Source organism: Cryptotermes secundus, unplaced genomic scaffold (genome assembly GCF_002891405.2).
Source record: "Cryptotermes secundus unplaced genomic scaffold, Csec_1.0 scaffold1031, whole genome shotgun sequence".
In the NCBI taxonomy this organism is placed as follows: domain Eukaryota; kingdom Metazoa; phylum Arthropoda; class Insecta; order Blattodea; family Kalotermitidae; genus Cryptotermes; species Cryptotermes secundus.
The window spans coordinates 91,238-117,320 of NW_019718628.1; the positions used below are offsets into that span (position 1 = coordinate 91,238).

The 26,083-nt window shown below is 44.3% G+C and overlaps 1 protein-coding gene across 7 annotated transcripts in view; it reads right to left on the reverse strand.

Annotated features, from left to right (window-relative positions):
- LOC111862597 (5'-AMP-activated protein kinase subunit gamma-2) overlaps positions 1-26,083 on the reverse strand; it is a 469,740-nt gene that overhangs the window by 73,912 nt on the left and 369,745 nt on the right. The window lies entirely within an intron of this gene.

The window sequence follows — 26,083 nt, forward strand, 5'->3', positions numbered from 1 at the left end:
AAAGTGACGACTTTCCGAAATTTTACGTCTGCATCTTAGAAATAATGCCTCTCACGGTGGCTGCGCGGTATAAGGCATAAACTGTCTTCGCTCGCTTGAACGCTGGAATCGTGGGTTCGAATCCTACTAAAGGCATGGATGTCTGTGTATGAGTTTATTCTGTGTTGGTGTTGTCCTGTGCGTAGGTAGCGGCCTTGCGACGGGCTGATTACTTGTTCAAAGAGTCCTACCGCCTATGTAAAAAAAAGATTACGAAACCGAAGAAGAGGCCAGGGCCCAAACAAAGGGCTGTTGTGCCACTGATGAACGAATGAATTAATCTTAGAACTAATTCTGTGTCGGTGTTCTGGGCGGACAAAATCAAATCGCCAGCGATATGGTAACGTTTAGGGGTTGTGGGAGTGTTGACACAGTGTAACCGATACTTACATCTGGTATCACTGAGTCTGTAATTTATCTTTCCGTTAGATAGGTCGCAGTAACTATGGCCGAAGTCAATTTCTCACTGATGACCAGCCTACGGCACCATATAGCGATCCATCCGTCCCAGAACTGCCGTACGGAAATTATTTAACCTGCGGGTCAATCTAGACTCATGAATCTACAATAAGTTAGCATAATAACGCATCACAACCTTTACGTGATGAAAATTGCTTCCGTATTTAGTGGTGATGCATGACGTGTTTACTTGCTTCATTTTTAATGTGACTACTTGGGTGAAAATTGACCTAAAATCATAGAGTAGCTGGATTACAAATTATGTTAGTTTCAGTCGCTCTCAAAGACAAAGGTCCATACAGCTCAAGTTTTCCTAAGCCCTATATAGGCCGCGCTATAGCTCAAGCGGTTTGTCGCTGCCTTTCAACCGCGGCGGCCCGGGTTCCATTCCGGGTCTGGTCAAGTGGGATTTGTGGCGGATAAAATGGCGCTGGGGCAGGTTTTCTCCGAGTACTTCGATTTCCCCTGCCAATCTTCATTCCACTAATTGCTCCACAATCACCCTCACCTATCATCTGGGGCTGGTACAATGGGCCAGAAGTGGCCGCAGTACAAGGGACTTAGTCCCACCCCACTAACAATAAGAAAAGCCCTGTATGGCAGTTCGATTCACGCCCCTCTTTTCCAGGTGACAAGAATACCTTTCATGTATTAATTTTTCCAGTTTATTTACTAAATGTCTAGTATTACATACACATAGAGGTTCAACGCCGCTAAAATCAGGCCATCCTCTCACAATCCCCCCCACATAAGACCAGATTAATATTATCCTTCAACGTTTTTCTCGGCCTTGTATGGAGCTGCTTCCTAAGAGCCATCACATTTCTGTATGCATTCTTGTTTCTCCCATCGGAATAACTTGTTCCGTCGTAAACTCGTTCATCTGACTGTCCTAATAGGCCTACATCACTCAAGCACAAGAGTCGGACGCCCTTCCTGTCAAGTCGGGCTGTTTAGAAATCTCTCTGTATGATAGGAGACGTATAAATTACTGAGTCCCTCGTTAAGTAATATTTTACATTCAACTTATAGACTACAGCGGAACCGTGCTTAACGAGCACCTCTCATAACGAGCAAAACAAATTGAAAAATAACTCGCTTAACGAGCGACGTTTCGCATAACGAGTGACGAGAGGGGAAGTCCCGGATTGTGCGCTTGCTACATCAGTCTGTGTTTAGCACTCGTTCTGCTAGCATCTTGGTGTCGCTTGTGATCACACATTTTTGTGATTTTCTTGTGCAAAGTTTAATAACCCTTGCAAAAATGTCCCCGAAGTAAATGCCGTAAAAAGACGGCCATAAGAGAATAAAAATAACCGTAGAAATGAAACGTAAAATCATTGAAAAGCGAGAACGAGGTGTGAGCGTGGCTGATCTAGCACGCACATACAATCGGTCTACATCAACGATTTGCACGATTTGGAGTTGCATTGTGTTTCACAGCAAGAAGTTGTGGAGGAGAGTTTGTCAGAGGAGGAGGAGGAAGTAACAGCAAAGCAACAATCTTCTGGCGCAATAAGAGAAATGCTGAAAGCATCGGAAACTCTTGCATCGTACATTGAGAAGCATCACCCTAATAAGGCAGTGGCCATGCGGGCTACAAATTTATTTAATGATAATGCTGTGTCGCATCTTCACCAAATTTTGAAGCGTCGGCAAAAACAAATGTCTCTAGACAGCTTTCTAGTAAAAAAAAAATTGATATGTATCATAAATAATAAACTAATTGTTTCGATTTTTTTTCTGCAAATGGAATTCGCATTCCAGGTTGGTTCATTCCGCATAGAAGAAAAGATGAAGATGATTCACGCTCCTTAACAACGCATATATTTTCTCTGAATAAACGTTATACATAAAATTTTTTAGTATTTTTTCGGCATGGAACGCATTATCGTATTTTACATTAATTTATATGGGAAAAATTGTTTCGCTTAACGAGTGTTTCGCATTACGAGTAAGATTCTTGAACGAATTATGCTCGTTAAGCGAGTTTCCACTGTATTTATTTACGTATGTTACTAGCCTAACAACCAAAGGCCCGTTTTTTCATCTTCGATTCTGTCAAGTGCTAAAGAAAAAAGCAAACAAATTATTTTCGTTCTGCAGAGAACCTCGGTGGGATCACATCCGACTCTCGCAATACTGTACATTACAGCACACTGGTCACTGAGGTCAAATCTAAGTTCATAACAGTATGAATAAAGGTAAAAGGTAACGTTGTCCCTGAGTTGAATTAATTAAGGAGACTGTAATGAAAACATGTGGACGAGCGCAGATAGAGCTGCACCATTCTTGACCTCGGCACTATTTGGAGGTGTTTAGCTTCAAGCCCCGGCCGCTTTATCCCAGGTACCCATTGGACAAAAGGCTTGGTGGGCCCTACAGCCAGCATTGACATTTCGTACCAGCGAAAAATCTCTCAGCTGTGCCGGGAATTGAACCCCGGCCCGTCGATATACTGACTGGGCTATCCGGCTCCTCATATCTGTAAAGCTTCTATCATTCCAGATGAACACTGGCAGTGCGTTCGCCTGCTTGACTGGAGAGTCGCAAGAGAAGATGCCTTACAAAGAGATGAAACTAGTCGCAGGCCGCGTAGAAAACACCGACGATTATCGCGAAAGTCGGTCCGACACAGCAGCGACAGAACCACCAAAGACAGGGGATATCTGAACGGGCTGTAATACTGTACCTGTGTTCAATGCACAATATTTATAAGATGTACAGGCCTGAGTTTAAGTAGTGACACTTATTCAGTAGTTCGAAGATGGGAGTAGAAGGGCTCTCATATCAGAAGACCTAATTCACCTCAGATCTAACATTGTCCAATGTCTGTCCACATACCTGCCAAATTAATTTGCAATGTAACGGTATTTGCCTCAGGACCACCTTTTTCTTTATTGCTCCTCAGATATTTTATTCTGATGTTCTATAAGAAAACTGTCTAATGAGGACCTTCATAACTTGTACTGTTGGGCATATATTAGTATGGTGATCAAATCATGTGCATGGGCAAGGCATATAGTACGCATGGTAAAAGGTTAAGTTGTTGGTGTGCTTAACTAATTAAACGCTAGGCCATGAAGGCGTACGGGCGAGTGGATGTATAGATCCACATTTCCTTGACCTCGGCACTAGTTGGAGGTGAGTGGTCATCTTCACGCCCAGGCCGCTTTACTGCCGGGGAAAGATAGGAGGTTGGGTGGACGTGAGAGCCGGTCTAGATGACGCGGAGAAGGGAAAAATTCTTACCCCCAAAGGGGACTTGAACTCCGACGTCTCAGTCGTCCGGCCCGTAGCCAGTCGCTATACCGACTGAGCTATCCCAGCTCCTGTAGTACGATGGGAGAAATGAAAAATGCAAGCAAAATTGTGTCCGAAAACCCCGAGGACACTCGGGACACCTAGGTACGTCTGGCGGATAATACAAGTATTAGGGGACCTTAAACTGGACGTGACGATGAAGCCTGATTAATGTAGCTCTGGGCCGGGAAGTATGGAAGGGCTCTTGCGAACACAGCAATTAATCTGAGTGACGATTAAATTCCCCGGGTCTCTGAGCCATATAATTAATGATAATACACTGGTATTTAGTAACCTTCAACTGCATTTCGTAACCTACTAGCAATTTCAGTTCAGGATGTACGGTGTAGTCCTGGAACGCAATTACCCCCCCCCCATCAAGGCAGAACCCACTGTAGCGTTAAATGCAGTTCATTATGTAGCTTGCCTGCACAGCCCCTTCATTTCCACGGCGACACATTTCTACTCAGCCTTTTCCCCCATGCACCTGCCGTCTATTGTTTCTCCTTCCTCTGCATTATTAAACTAGAACGCCAGAGACATTCAGAAGTACGAATAACTCATGCCCTACATACATTTCCCACTTTCGAAGTCTGCAGGCTTCCACACTTCGGAGGAAGTAATAGGAAGTCTTCATTTCCAGCGAGGAGTAGCCTCTGACGAGGGCTATTCGTAAAATAACATCTGTTTATTTCAGGCAACTAATGTAGGAGCTCGAGCATGCGAGGTAGCGTCACCTTGTAAACCATCACATAATTGGTCACCTAGTGTTTGTTCTTATCTCTACAGAGTGAGTTATGCTGTGTCCTGCGACTGATAATTCCGGCAGCTGCGAAACTGGCGCTACTGTCCGCTTTATTCCCGCTAAAATCATGAGTGCTGCGGAAATACATCGTGAATTATGCGCGGTTTACGGCAAAACTGTAATGAGCAAACGAACTGTAACACAATGGTGTAAGATGTTCAACGATGGGAGAACAGACGTCTCGATGAAGAGCCAAGTGGTTGGTCATCTTGTCCAAACTGTTGATAAAAAAGATTGTGAAAGACTGCGCTTCGCAATTTCAGAACTTTTGTGTGAATTTCCGCAAATTTCACGCACTCTCCTCTATGAGATTATCACAGTTGGGCTATGCTATCACAAGTTTTGCTAAAGATTGGTTCCGAAAGTGCTCACGGGTGCGCATAAAAAGCAGAGAATTGCTTCGGTTTACAGCGATATCACAAAGATGGCGACGAATTTCTCAATCGCATCGTACAAGTAACAGGTGATGAATTCATTTATGAATGTTGAAACCAGAGAGAAGTCAAATCAGTGGATGCACACACATTCACCAAACACGCCGAGAAAAATTAAACAACACCCGTCATAAAGTTGATGGCAATTGTTTTGAGGGGCAGGAGATGAGTGCTGATGGCGAACTTCATGCAACAAGGGACCACAATAACGTCGGTAGTGTATTGCGTGCGAAACACTAAAAAATTGCGTAGGGCCATTCAGAACAAAAGACGTGGAATGCTGACATACGGTGTACGAGTAGTGCTCCTCCTTGACAATGCGTGTCCGCACACAGCTGCTCGCACTCCAGCACTGCTGGAACGTTTCATCTGGGAGCTGTCTCACCTCCCTCCTTCCAGCCTGGTCTCTCTTTCTCTCTCTCTCTCTCTCTCTGAGCGAATACCACCTGTTTATTCTACCTGAAGTACTGTTTGCGATCACAGCGCTTCAACAACAATGAGTTGACGGAAGGTGTCAAAATGTGGCTTAGCCCACAGGCGGCAGAATTCTTTCACACAGGCATACAGAAACTTATTCCCTGATACAAGTGCCTCAATTCCGGCGGTGACTACTCTGAGAAGTGGCTTATGTACGTACGTATTTCTTGTATATAATTGTTTCTCATTGCTTGTTTTGTTAACAACTCACCGGGAATCACTTTCCGAATATCCCTCGTATTACTAATTACTGCACTTAAACCAATATGTGTGAATCTATCAACGCGTGTCTGTTCCGCACAATCCTACTAGTGACACGTTTTTGCATTGCCATCTAACGGATATATTGTACATTATAAGCATATATGTATTTTACGAAGGGCAGGATATGTGACGGGCCTCGGGGTAGCGCAGTTGGTTCAGGCACTATGCAACAAGCCGAAAGGTCGCGTGCTCAAGCCCCGATGAGGTCATTGGATTTTTTTCAATTGACCTAATCCTTCCGGCCGCACTATGACCCCGGGGTCGGCTCAGCCTCTAACAGAAATGAGTACCAGGAATTAATTAAATAATTTTCCTGGTGAGTAAAGCGCGACCGGCGCATAAGGCTGACCTTACCCTCATCTTTGAGCCGATTGTCTAGAAAATGTGGGACCCTCAACGTCTCACAACCCTATGGGCTTTCACGGCCTGTTACATGGATAGTTTTACCTACTTTTACTTACATGATATGTGGTATTTTTGCGTCCTGTTGCACTGATTCGCGACCATGATGTGTATTTATTGACCGTCTTCTAGCGCACACAATCTCACTTGTCACGTCACTAAATGTTTCGGCATCACTGTGCCATCCTCAGGTATGTTACTTACGTTAAACTATTGCACTGCTCGCCATCATGTGTCGTTTATAAAACGATTTAATATGTATATTCTTTATGTACTATAATATAATACGCGAGTTTGAAATACGACATATAAGATGATAAATCTTAACAAATTTTAATATATATATACAGTAGAACTTGGTTATAACGTCATCAAAGGGACCTAAAAATAGTGTCGTTATAAACGAATGTCGTTGTGACCGAAATGGGCACTTCCACAGTAGCCTTATGTTAGTCACGTAAAAATCTACCAAAAACCGAGTTAAAACGTTGCATTTTTTAGTGAAATACGTAGTTAAGTACAGACTAACGTAACATTAACGTGGAATTGCCCAAATGTGTAATATCAAAGACATATTACAGCGCTTTTCACTGACAATACACACAATATTTCACGAATCACTTTAACTTTCTCTTCAATGCTTAAAACTTTCCTTTTCATTGCCATGTTTTCGCTACTGCACTTCTCTGGGTTTAGGCAGGAACACTATAGGGTAAGTAGACAATGTGAGGTCCTGTTAGACGAGATTCTAGGAAAGGAATGCAGTTAACAACCTGCCGCTTCCTCTTGCACTATTCACGCAGTCCCACCCCACACCCTTGTTTTCGCATAAAACCCACGCTCCTCTTGCAGATCGCGGTCGTATTCTTCCAGGACAGTCACGTCAACAAGTAGAGAAAGTGAGGGTGGGCAGACACATCGAACTTTCCCACGATATCAGAGAAATTCAGGAATGAAAATGACGTTACATACGAGGTTGATGCATTTGTGCATGTCGTACTAAGCAAGGTATAAAAACAGTTGCTTTATGAGGAATTAGTTCGTACCATTGAATATTTGACGCAATAGACAAGGTGTCGCAGAAACCGATGTTGCTATAACCAAGTTTTACTGTATATATTATTATAGTACATGAAGAATATACATTTTAAATCGTTTTTAAACGACACATGATGGCGAGCAGTGCAACAGTTTAACGTAAATAACACACCTGAGGATGGCACAGTGATGCCGAAACATGTAGTGAAGTGACAAGTGGGATTGTGTGCACTAGAAGACGGTCAATACAGGATATGTGACTAGGAAGGGACACTGAAATGGTATTTTTATTGCTAGTGGGGTGGGACTAAGTGCCTTGTACTGCGGCCACTTCTGGCCTATTGTACCAGCCGCAGATGATAGGTGAGGGTGATTGTGGAGCAATTGGTGGAATGAAGATTGGCAGGGGAAACCGAAGTACTCGGAGAAAACCTGCCCCAGCGCCACAGAATGGAATGTATATAAGAATTTGGAAGGGAAATGTGTTGGACAGCTAGCGCTTCAATGGCCACCGAGGAGATGAGAAGATGGAAGAACGGGGAACACTTTGTATGAAAGAGAGGATAGCTGAAGAAGCTCATTCCAGTGTCCATCGGCAGGATCTACTCGTACTACTGTACCGGAGAGATGGTTGCGTGGATGAATGCGCGTGCATACGTGCAGTAGAGTACGTCTTTAATACAGAACGATTGATATATACCATTCTCATCTATTTTATGTAATTTATTGACGACGGATATTCGTTATTGCCGCGTGTGTGTAAAGTAAACACAAGGCAACTAGTTTTCTTTCGTCAAGTCGGTGTTCCACGAAAGAATTGAGCCATCAGAACATTTTAAATTATGAAACGAAATAAAATACACAATTCTGTGACGGTGTCGTTTGTGTTAATGCCCTTCAAGCAAAACACCTGGATGCATTTATATGTACGAGGGTCGTACTGAAAGTCATGAGCAACAATTTTTTGTAAAGTAACATGCTTTATTATTGACAAACCAAATACACCACCTCAATCTATATACCTTTCTTTATTTTTTCACATAATCGCCACTTCTTTGTACACATTTCTTCCAGCGTTCTGGGAGTTTGAAAATTCCCCTTCTGGAAAATTCCGTTCCAGCCATCCGAAGACACTGAGGCACTGCTTTCTGCTGAATTGCCTCCCTTGTCTCAAAATGTTGTCTACGCAGCTGATCCTTCACAAATCCGAAAAGATGGTAGTTGGAGGGTGCCAGATCAGGTCTATAGGAGGGGTGTGGAAGAACTTCCCACCTCATCTTTACAATTGCTTCCAATTCGAGGCGAGCGGCGTGGGGGCGAGCGTTGTCATGCAGGATGATGTTTCGTCCCGGACGGTTATCGCGCAATGCACGACAGAGCTTGTGCAGCGTCTGGACATAACGAGCAGCATTGATGGTTTGCCCAGGTTCCAGGAATTCGGCCAGAATAAACCCCTCTGCATCCCAGGAGACTGTGCCCATCGCCTACGCAGCTGATGATACTGTCTTTGCCTTCTCTTTTGATGGATAATGCAAATGGTGCCATTCCATACTTCCGTTTCGTTTCAGGCTTGAAATGGTGAAACCAGCTTTCGTCACCTGTCACAATACAGAGCAAAAAATCATCGCCTTCGTGTTGATATCTCTGCAGCAGTTCTGAGGTGATGGCTTTTCGCTTACCTTTGTGGTCTTCGGTCAATAACCGCGGGACCCAACGAGCACAAACTCTCCTATAGCGCAAGCTTTCAATCATCTCCTGTACTGCACTGCGCCCTATTCCAAGTTTTCGGGCTATTTTGTCCACAGTCACACGCCTGTCATCTTGAATGATCTCATCCGCTCTTTCCTTGTTGCGTTCAGTTGAGGCTGTTCGAGGACGACCGCTCCGAGGCTCATCTTCGATGCTGGTGTTCCCATCTTTAAAATGGTTCAGCCGTCTTCGAACACTGCTCGCACCCATGCACACACTTCCATAAGCACGGTGAAGTCTCTGGTGAATTTCTGCAGCAGGGATTTCCTTTTTCACAAGAAATTCGATGACAGCACGCTGGCGAAACGACATATCGTTGTCGGCCATTTTGTTAGGAGTGATACTGGTCACGTGATGCAAGCTACTGACGTCACAAGACACTCAAGGTTAACACCTACCACCGTACTCTCTTTCGTCTGCTGTTCTAAGGTTGCATGCAAAAAAAAAAAGTTGCTCATGACTTGCGGTACGACCTACGTATAATAGCGATTAAGTACAGTTTTTTTCAGAGTATGCAGAAATATTTTTAAAAACAGTACAGTATGTGATAACAATGGACGGAGTACAGGCGAACAAAGACCAATTAGCAAAAATGACGTGCTCACCGGGTACTAAATAAAGACCTGTTAATGAAGTTGGCATCGAGGCAGCACTTTGCGCAAGACGCCACAATCGGACGAGAGTGAAGGGCGTTCCCTACCCCTTAAGGGCAGATTACGTGCAGGACGCCAACTTTAAGGTAAGACGGGCTGTCATCTGAAGGCCGCAGCAGGAAAAACACTGAGTTTTACCTTCCTTGACGATCTCGTCGTAGATGCGGTAGGTGGCCTCGCAGTCGCTGGGCGGAACGCGAAGCCGGGTGCCGTCGTCCAGAGATCGAGACCTGGAGCGGAACGTAGGGTCTGTTGGCACCTCCAGGAAGCAGCTGGTGCGTCTCGGGCTCTTGCTGCGCGACTCGCCGCCCGCTCCACTCGCGTCCAGACTGCCCCGCACCTGAAGAGCAGCACAGCTCACTGACCGAACCTCACTCACTCACCCACTCACTATGATCACCGGGCATGTTCCTCTCAATATGAACACGGATCTCATACCTAGTGACTAACATGTATCACTCACTGTTTAAGAATTAACCTATCATTCAACATGGGGCTCATCTGAATAAACTTAGGTCTCACTGCTTGACTTACATTTGGGAATGGCCGTACTTTACTTCAGCCAAACACTCTGCAAATTCACGCTTAGTCTCAGTGATCGAGCACAGCTGGGATGTACCTAACGCTTACTAACAGAACTTAATTAATATCAGAAACCACCAGTTTAAAACTGACTGAATATTGAACGCAATAGTGAACGAATCCTATTTCTAAATATCATTCAATTATGTCAGCAATCAGAGGCTTTACAGACTTAAAGCCAACGTCACTTCACTGGAGACATATACGTGATCGAACCCTATATACTAAACCTGTCTGGCCAAACCACCTGAACCTTATCGCGAACCTCACACTAATCGTGAGGCTCATCATACTCAACCCGCCACGAACTTCTCGAAACATACACACATTCCTAGACAGAGCCTCAGGATCAATATCCAAGTTCCATGTACCGTAACGGACTGTGCGTTTCTTAAAATCTTAAGCCTTATCTCCCACGGACATTTCCTTCTTGGATAACACTGGTTCTCATTTAACCTAAGCCTCATAAACCCGGAACTAGTCTCTTACGCGGTTTACATTCCCTGATCCTCTCAATTCCTCCGAAGACACATCCCATGGGCGCCATTTCCATATTCGGAACACCTCGTAATCCCCACATCTGTGAAACCCTAATGCAGATTGTAACTACCCCCCTCCCCAAGGCCCATAAAATCAATACCTTGCGCCCCAGGTTCCTGAGCAGGTCCTGCAGGTGTCTCCCACTATGGTGGTGAGGCTTCTCCTCTGCGGGGTGGCAGTGCTTCTTGAGAAAGCCCGTGAATCCTGCGTCTTCCTGATCGTGCACGGAGGTTGAGCTGCTGCTTTCGCTGCTACTCGACACTTGGTGCCGGCTGTATATGTGGTACTGTCCGCCCAGCATCCCGCCTGAGCTGGGTGTAATCATAAGCCGGGACCTTCACAGCTCCTATGCTAAACTTGTGTACGTAGTACGTCCCAATACAGTTCTCTTCTGTTTACGAACAGCATTAACCAAATGATAAGAAAAACTGTAATCAGACAAACTCTAATTACAGAATGTGCAAACCTTGGATTTATTGATATTTTAACGAAGTTTCACTCTTAACTTCTATGGGTTAACGAGCGATGAAAGGTCGGTTTCCATTCTCCTCTCGTAACGGGCAGGTTACAACTGCGGTTCTAATTTCTAGCCGGTAAATTACAAGTTTCGATTCCGACCACGGAACAAATTATACCACCGCAGTTTTCCTCAGTATTTCCAGGTGAATGGTGAGATAAGCATAACGTATTTAAAACAGTCTAAACTGTTCTGATATATTGGGTTTTTGGACTTTATCCATCGTCCTGGTTTTTAAGATAACTAATGAAAACACGACGTTTCGGAAACTGGATCTGTTTCCGTCCTCAGGTGAAGGAAAACACCTATTCTGTTGGGTCCGTCGAGTTTTTATTAGTTATCTTAAAAACCAGGACGATGGATAAAGTCCAAAAACCCAATATATCAGTGTGTTATACTCCATCGTCAGAATCCTATAGTAACTACTTGTCTAAACTGTTTCCAAATCTTTCCCGATGTCACTCAAAGTTCCCTCACTGCCACAGCTCATGACTCCTATAGTTAATTCACTGATACCGGACGACCTAACGTGTGACTGTCATGGTACCTGTCATTCATGTGAATAACAGATCATTTAATTTTAAAGGAAAGTTATCGAACAAAAATCATAAAATGATTGTGAAAGACGATGAAGAAATTGCATATAAATCTACGAAAACTGCACCTCACACTTCATTTGTTCCTACCTGTTAAGATTAGGCCAAAAATGAACACGAGTAAGTAAGTAAAACCTGAAGACGAACCAGGACAGAACGGAACGGTAATAATTATCGGAACCCACTGAGAAATAAGCTTACAGATTCAATCTCTCTGCATAAATTCCATCTCTGGGACCTCTTAAACCAACAAGCGTGTGTATTCTGGGTTTCAATCCAGGTGCATGATTTCTACTAACAGACACCTCATCAAATTCTTTTGTACCACATCACACATGCAACGACCGCAGTCTATCGAACCGCCACAAATATGCACTTAACCACCAATACACACACTAGTGACTGGGGTCTGCAATACCAGAGTTGCGAAACATATCACTGAAAGAAACCTTTCACTAGAAGAGTGGGTCAAAGATGGGAGATTCGACAGCATAGTAACATTTGTATAGTCAGCTTCTTTAGAACTGCTCATCCATACGCCCCACTGACGTCACAAACCAGTATTTCTTGAATGACTGCACATAATATTCGCTGGCATTACCTGCAGTCCATGGAGAGCTGTAGTAATATTCGCCCCGCCTAACACGGCTAATTAATAAGTAATAGGATTAAGAACACATATAGACAAAATGTTTCGGAAAATGAATCAACTAGCCCCTTAACGTCAGATGCGCCAGCTTTAATTCTTACAGTGTAGATTCGCCAAGTTAGGTTGTCGAAACCACTCTTCGCTTTATTACAGTCCGCAAGAACTCCAAGCGTAGGAAAATGTTCCTTCGAAGTATTTCTTGACTATATAATTCAAATAACGTTACACACACAGCAAATATTTTTTCGGGTAAAAAATTATCCGCCCCTGGCATTGTGAGGACTGATCTAACGCCAAAATTGATTTCCGTTTAGTGTCACTAATTTGATTATAAATTCTTTTCAGTGCAGAAAATAGGCTATGAATCTAAAAGTATACAGATCACCACACCATTGCCACTGCCTCAATGTTTACGAAAATATTGGTTTTACTGCCAATTTCCTTGGATGATAAATGAATGGCACAATTGTTCGTGAAGTGAAAAACGACACACCGTCCTATGGTCATAGAAAAGTCGTAATGGTCTCAAAATGGCCAACAGCTGACAGTCTATGGCGTAATAACATCCCTCTTTTGTCTGGTAATGAACCACAATTCCATTACAGAATGCAGCGAGGCATCCGCAGCTATCTCTATTTGAACGTCCTCATTTGTACACATGGCAAATACGCGTACTGGACTACGTGCTTCTGGCACGCCACGTCTAAAAGGCAATTACAAACAGCCGAATAGTTGACCATGATATTATCGATAAATATTAGCAAGAGAATTTGGTAATTACCCTGCCACGTTTAAAAGTGCCATTCGACGATATCCTAAACAACTTCGATATAACCTACATCAAAACACGGTAGCTATAAACTGATCTAGAAGTCTGTGACGGTGGCGACAGAGCTGTTCCTCAAGCAACAATCGACCGTCTCTGTGGTCTAGTGGTCAGAGTTTCTGGCTACAGATCCAGAGGTCTCGGGTTCGATTCCCGGCGCCACCAGTTCTTCTGAGTAGTAGTGGATCTGGAACGGGGTCCACTCAGCCTCGTGAGGATAACTGAGCTATTTCAGGAAATTAGCGGCTCCGGTCTAGAAAACCGAAATTAACGGGCGTGGGGATTCGTTGCGCTGACCACATGACATCCTCTATCAGCTAAAGTTAGTACTAACTTCGCCGACAAGGGGCGGTTGCTGGGTCGGTATAGTTCGCTTGCGAACTAAAGCCACGGAGTTCTTTCGTTCGTTCGGTTTAATCAAGAGAGCCAGTCCACATTTCCGGACAGATGAGGAGTACCTCTAGCAATCGGGTCCAATAGAGCTGCCTTTAATTTGAGGGAGGAAGATAGCGTTGTCTCCGAAACGTCGTTTCAAATAACGACAATTAGGACTATACAAAATGTCCGGAAGATTTGTCACTGTAGTTAAATTTCCTTCACTTGCCGTATACCTTGATGACGTTTCGAAGCACCTTTTCCTCATCCGTGCAACACTTCTAGCACACCGAAACCTCCTTTGCTTCTGAAATGCTGATGAAACTACGACTCTTTCCCACATTAGGTAGAACCGTCTTGACAACGTGTCAGTCCTTAGAAAAACAAAAAAAAAAAATCGGATATAAATCCATGCCACGAGCGGGAATAGAACCCTAGACGACAGTACTGGAGTGGTCCAAGACAAAACACTGTCTCCGATTGTGCGGCCATATGATCTTACGCATTTTCTTTGCTGAAAAACTTTTTAAGTATCCATTCATGGGGCGCACATGCATGTATATGAAATACAAACTGCATCACGAACACTTTCCTTACGTAACCCTGCACGGTGATTTCGTAATGCAGAACATCCGTCATTTCCCAACGGGATCGCCCCTGAGCCTTACATATCGCAAGGACGCCAGCTTCCGAGTACTCAACTAGCAGCATTTCACTTCACAATCCTAGGAAGAACTGTGCACACTCATGTCCCATCCAAGTTCAAGGACAATCAGTGCGTTCTCTTTAGCACGTTCGCCTGTGAATACAAAGTACTGAGCCAGTTGCGCAGTCTGCATCAACTACTCGGAGCTGTTTTTAAAATGCACTTCCTCCTACAAGGTGAATGTCACAGGACGAACTTTCTCTGCGAATACAAGAGAGCGGAAAAGTCTGTTTCCACAGCAGTACACATTTTCTAAAAGCGTTCTGGTTTGCAGAACTCAGTGACCCCGATGTTCATTGCAGATATACACCAAATGACTGCAAAGCTCACTCAAACTACCTAGTCACATACTGCGCAAGGTGTAACGTTGTCCTATCACGCTATGAAGACGTATGGGAGAGTGGAGACGAAATTCTAGGCATTGTTTATTTCGGCACTAGTTAGAAACGAGAGGTCTGTTTCACCCCCCTGAGAAAGGATCTCTGGTACCCTTCCGGCAGTGGGCTGAGTGCACCTCAGCCGGTCTGGAAGCTATTCAAGCATGTCTTGCTACTGTCGGGAACCGAACCCCGACTGAGCTATCCTACAACGCACAAAGTCAGACATTACATTTACTTGTATGGCGCTAAAAATTCATCACAGTAAAATAAGTTGTTTCAAATGACACGTGTAACCATTACGAAGATGGCGCACGCACGTTCTCTTTTTTTTCTTCTTATTTTAGGATACCGAAAAGTTCAAGTTCCGCGCAAAATACGCGTTATAGGCCTATTCAATCGATGTGAACCAAAACCGAAACGAACCTTCCTTAACTTTCTTTGCGATGCCCTAATACCAAATGCCTCCTCCGACATATATTCAGTAGCTGGGCAGATGCAACGTTCGCAGTGCCAAGATGTCTCATTAAGCGTTCACTTGACCGCTCCATAGCTCAAATGGTTAGTGGCTGGCTTCCAACCGCGGCGGCCCGGGTTCGATACCGGGTCTGGTCAAGTGGGATTTGTGGTGGACAAAGTGGCGCTGGGGCAGGTTTTCTCCGAGTACTTCGGTTTCCCCTGCCAATCTCCATTCCACCAATTGCTCCACAATCACCCTCACCTATCATCTGGGGCTGGTACAATAGGCCAGAAGTGGTCGTAGTACAAGGGACTTAGTCTCACCCCACTAGCAATAAAGAAAAAAGCGTTAACTTTATTCGCTTCGTGCAAAGAACGAGCAGTTGCATGGCACGTGTCAGTCAGTCTGCTATAAACACAGCGTCTTCCTGTCAAAATGCTGACCGCCGGCCAGCAACTGCCTACAATCAGACCTATATAAACCTGGTTCATAGGTTCCCACATACCATCACTCCACGGAAATCCAAAATGCACAAACCATCATCTAAAGCGCCATTTCGTCCTTGAGTTTCCGCGTTGCGTGTCCTCTCTATCCCCTACTACCTGCCGGACCATATTTCAGATTGTTACTGCCCTCCCCTGCGATTGTACACCAGGAGCAATTTAAACAACGATCGAGCATTCCACTGCAGAAGCACAGTATCAAACGAGAAGGGAAGATGATCGCGTTCATTACATGTAAGGATCTGGAAGGAAGCAGTCTTGGCTTATTTGAAGCTACTATATTAATATTCGCCTGAAACTGAAGAAAACTACGAGATACCCCACTCAGAACAACCAGCGCCTATCGAATACTACAAATCTACAACCTGAATATTTTGCCTACTTACATAACAATGCAGCCCACACATCCATTCATTTAATACCGATCACAAATGTGTACCTGTTTTAATTTAATCCCTGAACCCTGTCCGTTCTCAATGGATATATAGGTTCGAAAAGATTTTTTTTTTCAAATATCCACAATAACTACTTCATAATTCTACATCAGGAAACGAGAGAACATTAATTTGAACTGTTAATAGATGGTATAAGAGTCTTTTCACCCACAAGACGTACGCCTAAGACATTCACAGGAGTAGCAAACGACATATCTTCATGGGAGCGGTTAAGGATCTGAGATTCTGAAACTGGTTCGAATTAATGCAGAAGTACACATTCATCATTCAGAATCGGAATGCTAAGGATTTTCAAGAGCAAATCCCTTCTTGGTGCTTGTTAATATCTGTAATTTGTCTTCAGATACTGAAGTCAGATAATTTAATTTTGGTTCGTATGCATACCTTACAAGAAGGTCAAATATTTATCAATTTTCTTTAACAAAAAGTTGCACAAGACAGAAAACGCCTATAAATCTCAAGAAGTTCCCACTTTTCACTTAAAAGTCGAGATGTTGAATATGATAAAAGGACAAACGATTTATGACTAAGGGCAGTGGCATCAGCTCTGCAACAACGTGTTTCTCTCGTACATACGTGAACATTAATGCCAGTGAGGAATGCAAATTGCAAGGAAGGCATTTACAGATATAAGAATAGACTACAAGACTCCACTCTCGCTTATTTAATACCAAACCCTTCTATATCTCTCGAAACAGCTCGTTAATGTTCCGTCTGTTGAGTGGTGTGAACCTGCAGTTCATACGAACCAGATCACGGCGGGGTATGTCTGCGACGCTGTTTCGAACCCCAAACGGATACCTCTCAAATAAAAGCCAGACGTGCCATCTCTTGAGCGAACATGATAAATATCGAAACAGAGAAGCGACATAGCAAAAAAAGGTATATAGAGGATGTGGCGGTAAAGTTACAGTCATTCTAGGACTTCCTAATATTAGAAGCAATCACAGTACGAGTATGTGGTTAGTTTAGTGCTCTGGCCGTTTTGACTCCTGAAAACAGCGTCCATTATCAACCGGACTGGCCGTTGACGTGACGTGAAAGTGAAGAGTAAAATTCAAGCAAGATTATAAATATTTCTGGGATATGACGCCGTGTAGTTTCACACATGGGTACCAACGTTTCGGAGGAACTTGTTACCTGTATCTTCATGGCAGAACAGACAGTAAGCTCCTCCGGAACGATGATACCTATCCATCAAACTACATGGCGCCATATGCCAGCAGATGACAACCTTGACACTACCGTAAGAAATTCATATCTCACGACAAATTCACAACTTCTGCCGGGAATCTTTCTTCCACTCGCTCCCACTTTGGAGCATAGGGCTGATTTCTCAGTTTCATTGTCGCTTTTACAGACGGTAGGACTCCTTGCGAGGGTGATCAGCTCGTCGCAAGGCCACTACCTAAACACAGGACAACACAAACACAGAAGAAACGCATGCACACACCAAACATCCATGCCTTATGTGGGATTCGAACCCACAATCCCGGCACCGAGCTAGCGAAGACAGTACATGCCTTACACCGCTCAGCTATCGAGACCGGCCTGCTCTTCATTTAGTAACCGTTGATTAAAGCGGCCTCCGTAGTCTAGAGGTAACGTTCCCACCTCATGACTCGTAGTACGCGGGTTCAAATACCCGGCGGAGGTCGTCGAATTTTTAGGGGCGGAAAAATTCAGGGAACAAGTCCTCCGGGAGGGACTTTAGGCCGTGGGTTCCGTGTCGTAGCTTTACGGCACGTAAAAGAAATTCATATCTCCAAAGGAGGTCACTGAGCCAAATTAACGGACATTTCCCGCCCAACAGCAGTCTCTAATACCTCTGGTAGATGGGGGAAGCATCATAGATATTTCTCAGCTAGTAGAGCCGGTCTCGCTGGCTGGGCGGGACTGATGGTAAGCACCAGTACCGGTAGGATATAGAGACTGGTAGAAATCATAGAGGGAAGCATAACGGACCAATACAGGTCTCAGTGCATGGGGAAACCCACCCTCTCCAATAACTAACTAACTAACTAACCGTTGATTACAATGACTGGATGATCACGCCTCCTGTATTAAGTTTTACTTTGTGACACCAGTATGAACAGCTGACATCGTATCAGACAGAACAAAGCGACGACAAACATCCACCCTGTCACAATGATCGATTACACACAAAACAGGTACAAAGCAAGTGCCATTTCATTTACTTAGGACCTGACATCAAATACGGCAGCGTCCGACAGCGGTTCTCCTACCAGACAGTATATAACTTTCATTCAAATCCCACTAAAGTAGTGAAATGGACCGCGCCATAGCTCAAGCGGTTAGTCGCTGGCTTCCCACCCCGGCGGCCCAGGTTCGATTCCGGGTCTGGTCAAGTGGGATTTGTGGTGCACCAACTGGCGCTGGGGCAAGTTTTCTCCGAGTACTTCGGTTTCCCCTGCCAATCTTCATTCCACCAACTGCTCCACAATCACCCTCACCTATCATCTGGGGCTGGTACAATAGGCCAGAAGTGGCCGCAGTACAAGGGACTTAGTCCCACCCCTCTAGCAATAAAAGAAAAGTAACGAAATCATGTACAATCCTACCCTTTACTTTGAGGCTTTTAGAAAGACTTTCGGAAGTAAATTCCTCCATTTGATACTTTGAAGTGAGTAGCAACTTTTTCTTTACTCAAGACACTCTCAGGAACTTCTAGATTTCCAAAGACTGTCCCTTTCGAAGTTTAACGTGCATCAGATTGCATCTGATCTACGTGAGTAGCCAGCTCACTACTAATTCAACTAATTATGTAGGCAATTAATATGAGCAAAATTATTTGCGGCGAGAAAACAGTGCAACAGCCATATGGAAATGAACCTGCAATCAAGAAGGCGTGAGACCAGTATACCCGGTGCACTCATTAACCCAACAAGTATATGTATATATGTAACAAGGGTTCATTAACGTGGCTTGTATTTTACGCTCTAACAAACTGTGCCATAAGCAGACAGTAGTTTTACATATTCTAAAATTGTCTGGGTAAAGCTGCCCCCCCCCCGTTTCTAGGTGAGAAGCCTTGTAGACGTTTAGAGGGTTTGTATTGCGTATAAAACTCAAATTTATTGCATACTTCAGTACTAGAGTCTGCTAAACGTAAAAAAAAAAACTGGTGCCTTATGATATAATACTTCCAATTGCATTCCATTTAGGGAGTCAAATTTTGTGTTTTTCTTCGTATACAACGAACAGTAAACATGCGTTTTGTGAAATGGAAAAAGATGTTGAAAGCCATTCGGAGTCAAAAGCTTTATACCTTGTTCAATAATACCAGGGCATATTTCTTCAGGTTGACCGAGGTCTAGTCATTAAAAGTAAGCAGCGTCCCAATTTTAAAATACTGGCCCGTGTATGAGTGTGACTACAGAAAGGGTTTGGACCGGTAATTGGATTTACTGAACACTTATACAAACAACTCGTAAGTACAAGTAACTATAGCGCTATTGCTAATTCACACACTCCAATTCACTACAGCACACGCTTAAGTCTTTTCAGCCTGCTGTGTCTTCACCAGTTTTCTGGTAACGGCTACCAACGGTGAACACTCCCCTTCCTCTGGGTTCCCGAACTGTCCCCATGCCTCAGCTACCAGCTTCTCACAGCAACAACTCACAAGTACTGAAGCGCAAAAGTCCTCTAACTCACTCACTCACTCACTCACCAACCAAATCGATCCACTACAGTAACTCTCACTAACTGTCCTAGCTATAAGACCTCGGCACGGACTGCACAGAAAACACAATTCCTCTGTTTGCCTAGCAACGGCCACTGTACGGTCACCTGTCTCGCGGTCGCAGCCTAGAAACGGGTGTACATACCACAGTACGAAGTTGCGTAACGACTATGACCAATCAAAAAAGCTCCAAACGATTGTAAGCAGGCGTGCAATAAGACAAGGTTTTTGTCTCTGTCAGGATAGCCCTGAAGACGGACGCAATGTGTACCTTTGAAACACTGGCACCCAGCTACCAGATTACACCCTGTCACAAGCCAGAAGACCGTAATATGAGACACATCTGGGTGTGAAACTAGATTCGAAACGAAGTCGCGCAACAGTCGGGTGCTGAACGGGTGATGAGCAGCCTAGTGAACTTAGCGCATGCGCAACGCGACTGGTGGGAGCAAATCTTAAATTCAGTACAGAAAACATTGGCCAGTTTCAGTCACGTGATCAGCACTAAGCAGAATGGTGCTCTAGTCTCTAGGTACAATAATTTTGAATTTGGTGACGAAGAGAAGCCTGCCGAAAATGAAACCCCGACCATGGGGCCTGTAGACAGTGACTTCAGTTATTGAACCATCTCGTTTCCTATGGCGCAAATACACGTGTGTTAAGTTCAGGTTTTGTCTACGCGTCTGTAAAACAACAACTAAAATTAGTAGAGATAAGATGTTCTCGCGCTTCTGTACATCAAGATAACGGTCTCACACCAATCAGACTACATGGCGCCACATCCCAAGGCACCATAACCTCCGATTATTAGATTTTCAGTCATGAGACAGAACAGAACGACGACAGCAAGCATTCCCTGAATGTAATCTGCTCTCAACTTTTTATCACGTAATTTTAAGTTGTTACTGACCGAACTGTGCGATGTCGCATATCTAAAATACCAGGACCACAACTCAGAAAAGAAAAAAATTAAATTATACAGGACAATTGTTTGAAGTTTAGAATACAAAGAGCGTAGCTAATATCTAGGGCAAGGAAAGCAACTACAGATACGGCCTCATTACATATTGTTAGAAGAACCACGGCATCCAAATCTGTCTTTTGAGTTGTGCCTCCATTATACTAGGGGTGAGATATTTTCTAAGATATACCTTTACAATGTGATTCAGCGCTACATTCTGACGAAAATTCATGAATACAGTTTTCCTTTTGCGTTTACTTCTACACCTACTCCCAGCAGCATCTAACAGACCTTGTCCAATAAACTAACATCATTAGGAAGAGTACAACCTTCTGTGATTTAACTCCGTGTAGTCCGGTAAAAGTCGAGCAACGTTTCGGAGGAACATACTGCCTCCATCTTCATAGTCGAAGAGTAAACACTGACCTACATGTCGCCTGCTTCTTTCTTTGCTTATTCTTCGACCCTGAAGATGGACGCATATATTCCTCCGAAGGGTCCGGAGTTACATCCCAGAAGATAGTACTCATCATACCTGCCGCAGTGGCAACTTTAAGTGCAAATAATATCATCAGCACTGATCAGAAGCTATTGTGTTATTTTCTAGAGCCGTCCTAATGGCTCAAGCACTAAAATCTCGACCAATGTTTAGAACTCCCGATGTTATAACTATTGAAAACCTGTGCAACGAACGCATAATAACCTATAAATAGCAATTACCGGGAAGGTAGGACACACTGAATGTCGTTAAAGAAACAAAGACATCGGAAGTTGGCCAGCCACTGTATCAACAGCTGTTCGTGACGTAAGAACTGACGTCGGTATTGATCGGTGTGCATCGTCAAACAGCCTCGTGGTCCAAGTGACCTCACTGTCTGCATCGGTTTCAGATTAATCGCGTTACGGCCAGACTGACCGACTGTTAACATTACATTCATCTCCAGTTCTGTAGTTCTGTAAAATACTGCACAGGCGTGGGTTACCTCACGGAACTACAGGGAAGTTCTTACTTACGGTGACCGGTGCACCGCAGGCTGCGAGGCACATAGGATTGCTGCCGATGAATCAGGATTCCTGATGACCGATAACGTTTGGAATTGAGGGAAGTTATTAACTTTGTACACCGCTTGAAGGCATCATGTTTCACGGTGAGCAGTGCGGTTCACTGCGATAGCAATGTAATGGCTTGTAGTTAGTTGTATGGCCGCGCCATAGCTCAAGCGGTTAGTCGCTGGCTTCCCACCGCGGCGGACCGGGTTCGATCCCGGGTCTGGTCAAGTGGGATTTCTGGTGGACAAAGTTGCTGGGGCATGTTTTCTCCGAGTACTTCGGTTCCCCCTGCCAATCTTCATTCCACCAATTGCTCCACAATCACCCTCATCTATCATCTGGGGCTGGTACAATAGACCAGAAGTGGCCGCAGTACAAGAGACTTAGTCCCACCCCATTAGCATTAAAAAAAAGTTGTGTGTATAAGTGGTCAATAAATCCACTCATCAATCCATGCCCCGTCTATAGTCACGTCCCTAAATCGTGACATATGGTGTCAGTCCCCTTTATCCTCAGCTTTCAAGTAAGGTGCTTAATGTTCATTTAAGTTCGAGTTACCACTTCTCGTGAAATAGTACGATATTCTCATTACAGTAACTGTAAATAACTAAAACGGCAAAGTTGTCCCTGTGCTTAACTAATTAAGCACTACGCCATGAAGGCGTAAGGGGGCATGGATGTATACATCCACATTTTCTTGTCCTCGGCACTAGCTGGAGGTGAGTGGTCAACCTCACGCCCCGGCCGCTTTACCCCCGGGGAAAATGCCCACGGTACCCATTGGACAGGGGGTTGAGTGGACCCCAGAGCCGGTTTGGGTGACGTGAAGAAAATTCTTGACCCTACCGGGACTCGGACTCCAGCCCGTAGCCAGTCACTATACTGACTGCGCCATTCCGGCTCCCACTGTAAACAACCAGGCCATTAAATTACGAATTGAAGAGCTGTACCAATATTATTAGATTAAAGATCCATAAAATTATTCGAAGGCACTTAAGGAAATTATGCGTGATGAGTGTTCTTCGCATAGGGCGTCCGAGAAACTTCTAGTCCAATTTCTACGTTCTTTGCTGTCTGCAGATTATTTCAAGATCCTGTCAGTAACTCGGGCCGAATGACTGGATGGCACTAAACAATTGCTCTGAAATTGCTAAGAAGGAAAGTCACGAAAACTTCAGGCAGGACGATTGTTGTCCCGAACGATATCAGTAAAACCGGGCGCCTGGAAAATACACACCATTATTTTTTATTTGATATTCCTACCACGATTACAATAAAGAGTGTCATGTTGTGGGACGTAACGCAGTGTAAGCTGGCAGAAGTTCATCGACGTTTCGGAGGAGTGTTTGCCTTCATTTTTAGGTTCGAGAAGTAAGCGAAGGCATAACCCGGAAACCACACGTTTAATCCCAGACTACAGTACTTTTTATAAGGCATAAGCGTCATCGCTTGAGTCAGCTTTACAGGTTTAGTCGTCTCGGACAAGGAAAATGTTCTCTAAAAGACGTTTCGTTCGGCAATTAACAATTACTTAGCTTCCACGACAGAATTCAGAGGCAAAAGTCTTTGGTAGTACATATTTAACAACAAACTCCGTGGCCTGTAGTCCGCAAGTGACCTATACCGACCGAGCGACCGCGGCTTGCCAACTTTTGCGGATAGGTGGTGTCACATGGTCAGCACAACGAATCTCCACGGCCGTTAATCTCGGGTTTCTAGACCGGAGCCGCTGTTTCCTTGAAATAGCTCCTCAGTTATCCTCACGAGGCTGAGTGGACCCCGTTCCAGACCCACTACTACTCAGAAAATGTGGTAGCGCCAGGAATCGAACCCGGGACCTCTGGATCTGTAGGTAGGAACTCTGATCACTAGACCACAGAGGCGGGCCATACATATTATTAACACGTTCCGAAATTAAAACCTACGTACGTTAATTCTGACTACCATAGAAAGCAATGTGAAATGAACAAAAGTCTGATTTAAGCAGTTCAACTACCAAAAATCAATATTTAATCCAGGAGCATCGGCACAGGCAAGCGTTCCACAAGGCAAAACACGGTGTCGCATGACGTTAAATCAGTGAGTAACAAGCAGATAAGATAAAAGATAGCACTGATATGGGCACATTAATGTATACAAGCTGCACCTTAACAATTGAACTTTGCACTGTTCGGGACCCGGTTCCTCGACCTTGCACGGAAGTTGTGCGCAGTGCTGCTGTACGTGGCCACATGCTCACTCACTGCTCACTGCAGCACAAGCAAAAAGTGGCTCACCGCTAACATGATCAGCTTTACGGAACGAAACCGAAAAGCAAAATATTTTAGAATATACATGACACCCATTAGAGTGTAATTCTTTGCGGCAACTCGTAATTACCGCCATCTTGTCCCCTGCATTTCCGGAAATCCCTAGTCCCATCTCCCAATCCCGAGCCAAGTCATAACACAACAAAAAGTGGTGCTCCTAGTAGTAATAACAAACTTATGTTTTGCATTCTTAGCCGGGAATGGGCCACCTAGACTGAAACATTCTGAGTACTCTCAATGCCTCCAATAAAAGTTTCTTTGATTTACTACTCTTTCCACTATTTTTAAACTCTGTCGCATTTTTTAGTCTTTACTTAAAGACCTAAACGTCGAATTCAAACTTGTACATAATATAGGCCAAAGGTTCATTAAAAAAACAAACTCCGTGACCTGTAGTCCGCGAGCGAACTGTACCGACCGAGCGACCGCCGCTTGTCGGCGAGTGAGTGCCAACTTTAGAGGATAGACGGTGTCATCACGTGGTCAGCGCAACGGATCCCACGGCCGTTAATTTCTGTTTTCTAGACTGGCGCCGCTATTTCCTTGCAATAGCTCCTCAATTATCCTCACGAGGCAGAGTGGACCCCGTTCCAGACCCACTATTCCTCAGAAAATCTGGTGGCGCCAGGAATCGAACCCGGGACCTCTGGATCTGTAGCTAGGAACTCTGATCACCAGACCACAGGGGCGGACACGAGTTCATTAAATACTAATAACAATAATTGTGTCTGTGTGATGTTGATTAGCTTCATTGGAAGCCGAATTTTTAACCCTATCCACTGTGGCATTAGTACCTAAGTTAACCTCGCAATAAATATATATCAAGGTCATGAAGCTTACAACATCGAATAACACAAAGCCTCTGGGAAATACGTAAGCCTACTCCAAACTGAAGTGCACTTCTCCGCGCTTGTGTTCCTGTGGAACAAATCGAATTCCGAACACTGGCCTACGTTTCAAGTACACCGCGTGCGTTACGTCATGGAACAGCTGAAGTAATGGAAACCAATACCAGAGAATCTGAACTCCGGGATATGGTGCAATGCGGGACGAGTTCCCAGTCCTCTTACAGAGCAATGCACAATAATAAAATTAGTCAGGGGACTGAAACCCCCATAATAACTGCACTGTGACGACCACTGTACTTTTCTGTTATTATTAGATGAACTCCACCCTCAAGAAAAATAGATAAAATTCTCACACTCCGCTGTCCTGACGCTGAGTTACTGCAGATGAACTGGAACATGATACAAGCGAATCTGTACTCAATGAAACTGATGCAATGTGCTACAACATTTTCAGTCACTTTATATGGCAATGCATAAACCAGACTACCATTAGGTCACGTTGTCTCTTTGCTGTGATGTTCATTTTGTTGGTAATGTGTTATTACTAGTCGCACTGAGAAAGAGGAATCGATTTTTGCATACCCCACTGCTCTTTATGTTCAGTTACTGCAGTTGCAGTTCAAAGTGACGCCAGTAAATCCCAGCTCACGATAACTGACGCAATGTGGTGAAACAGTTCCAGAGCCTTTTAGGATGATAACCACCAAGATGCCGCTGTCTCTTTGTTTTATTACGTGTCCCGTTTTGAAGAAAGAAAGAATTGCAAACGTCACTCCCTTTCGCGTTCAGAGACTGAAGATGTGAACGTAATACTAATGTCCAATTGGTTTGTAGGCGATGGCACAACGCAGGCCTAAGCTTAGTGCTGACGTTTCGGAGATCATTACTCCCTCAATCTTCAAAGCGAAGTCACGAGTAATGGAGCAACTAAGGATCTTCAAAATGTTGCACAAACAGGCTACTTACGCATGGTGCAATCAAGCAGTAACTGCGTCCAAAT